Here is a 2,500-nt window from a genome sequence, read left to right on the forward strand (position 1 = left end):
CTCCTTTCTCCCTCTTCCCTTCTCTCCCTTTCTCCATCCCTCGTCTCTCTCCCTCCCTCCCTCTCCCCCTCCCTTCGTCCTCCTCCTCAAAATCTCCTCCTCCTCCTCCTTTTATCTAGCTTCTCTCTCAATCTCTCCATTCCTTTCTATCTCCCTCTCCCCGTTCTCTCTCTCCTTTTCCCCACTCTCTCCAAACCTCTCTCCCTCTCGCTCTCCCTTTCTCCTTCCCCCACTCTCTCACACCTTTCTCCCTCTATCCCATCCTCCCTCTAACCCCTCTCCTCTCCCATCTTTCCGCCCTCTTTCCCAACTCCCTCTCTTTCTCCCTCCCTCTCCCCCCTCTTCCCTCCTCTCTCCCTCTCATCTCTCCCCTCTCTCCTCCCTCTCCCTCCTCTCTCCTCTCCCTCCCCCTTTCCTCTCCCTCCCTCTCCCCTCTCTCCCCTCCCTGTCCCCCTCTCTCCTCCCTCTCCCCCTCTCTCCCTCTCTCCTTCCCGTCCCCCCTCTCTCCCTCCCCTCTCCCTTCTCTCCCTCCCTCTCCCCCTCTCTCCCTCCCTCTCCCCCCTCTCTCCTCCCTCTCCCCCCTCTCTCTCCATCCCTCTCCCCCTCTCTCCCCTCCCTCTCCCCTCTCTCCCCTCCCTCTCCCCCTCTCATCCCCTCCCTCTCCCCCTCTCTCCCTCCCCTTTCCCTCGCTCTCCCTTATCCCCCTCTCTCCCTCCATCTCCCCCTCTTTTCCCTCCCTCTCCCCCTCTTTCTCTCCCTCTCCCCCTCTCTCCCTCCTCTCCTCCCCCCATCTCTCCCTCCCTCTCATCCCTCTCTCCCTCCTTTTTCCCCCCTCTCCCTCCCTCTCCCCCTCTTATCTCCCTCTCCCCCTCTCTCTCTCCCCCCTCTCCCCCATCTCTCCCTCCATCTCTCCCTCTCTCCCTCCCTTTCCCCCCTCTCTCCCTCCCTCCTCCCCTCTTTCTCTCCCTCTCCCCCTCTCTCCCTCCCTCTCCCCCATCTCTCCCTCCCTCTCTCCCTCTCTCCCTCCCTTTCCCCCTCTCTCACTCCCTGTCCCCCTCTCTCCTTCCTGTCCCCCTCTCTCCCTCCCTCTCCCCCTCTTTATCTCCCTCTCCCCCTCTCTCCCTCCCTCTCCCCCATCTCTCCCTCCCTCTCTCCCTCTCTTCCTCCCTTTCCCTCTCTCTCCCTCTCCCCCTCTCTCCCTCCCTCTCCCCCTCTTTCCCTCCCTCTCCCCCTCTTTCTCTCCCTCTCCCCCTCTCTCCTTCCCTTTCCCTCTCCCCCTCTCTCCCTCCCTCTCCCCCTCTTTCTCTGCCTCTCCCCCTCTCTCCCTCCCTTTCCCTCTCTCTCTCCCTCCCTCTCCCCCTCTCTCCCTCCCTCTCCCCCTCTCTCACTCCCTGTCCCCGTCTCTCCCTCCCTGCCCCCCTCTCTCCCTCCCTCTCCCCCTCTCTCCCTCCCTCTCCCCCTCTCTCACTCCCTGTCCCCCTCTCTCCCTCCCTGTCCCCATCTCTCCCTCCCTAGCTACCTACCTACCTACCTATCTACCTACATACATACATACCTATGTCGCTCTCCATCTAGTCCATAAAGTCTTTCTCTATATAACTAAATCCATAAGCAAGAAAGAAAGAAAAGAAAAAAACAAAATAAGAAAGGGACAAAAAATCAACAGGAAACCCCAATTAACACAGAGCCCTTAATTATCAACCAACCAACATTAGCAGATGAGCCTTAATTATCTTTGCACAGTGACGGCGCTACAGGTAATCACGATCTCCTTAGATTATGTTTTGTATCACAAATTCCCAACGCCGTTTTCTGTTGGAAATGTTTCGGTGTTTCAGTTATGGATTTTTTTTTTTTTTTCATCTCGCTATTTGTATGTTTTCTTCTCCCTATCCCCCTCAACCCCAAGCCTTTCTGCTTCTCTCTCTCTCTCTCTCTCTCTCTCATTCTCTCTCTCTCTCTCTCTCTCAATCTCTCTCTCTCTCTCTCTCTTTCTCTCTCTCTCTCTCTCATTCTCTCTCTCTCTCTCATTCTCTCTCTCTCTCTCTCTCTCTCTCTCTCTCTCTCTCTTATTCTCTCTCTCTCTCATTCTCTCTCTCTCTCTCTCATTCTCTCTCTCTCTCTCTCTCTCTCTCTCTCTCTCTCTCTTTCTCTCTATCCCTCTATCTCTCTCTTTCTCTTTCTCTTTCCCTGTCTTTCTCTCTCTCTCTCTCTCTCTCTCTCTCTCTCTCTCTCTCTCTCTCTCTCTCTCTCTCTCTCTCTCTTTCTCTATCTCTCTATCCCTCTATCCCTCTATCTCTCTCTTTCTCTTTCTCTTTCTCTTTCTCTTTCTCTTTCTCTTTCTCTTTCTCTCTCTCTCTCTCTCTCTCTCTCTCTCTCTCTCTCTCTCTCTATATATATATATATATATATATATATATATATATCTATAGATCTCTCTCTTTCTTACACACACACACACACACACACACACACACTCACACATCCTCTACATCTCTCT

At 54.0% G+C, this 2,500-nt stretch overlaps 1 protein-coding gene across 4 annotated transcripts in view; it reads right to left on the reverse strand.

Moving 5' to 3' along the window:
* LOC125037193 (transformer-2 protein homolog alpha-like) overlaps positions 1 to 2,500 on the reverse strand; it is a 91,234-nt gene that overhangs the window by 54,381 nt on the left and 34,353 nt on the right. The gene's annotated exons all lie outside the window — the stretch shown is intronic.

Source organism: Penaeus chinensis, chromosome 22 (genome assembly GCF_019202785.1).
Source record: "Penaeus chinensis breed Huanghai No. 1 chromosome 22, ASM1920278v2, whole genome shotgun sequence".
Taxonomy (NCBI): domain Eukaryota; kingdom Metazoa; phylum Arthropoda; class Malacostraca; order Decapoda; family Penaeidae; genus Penaeus; species Penaeus chinensis.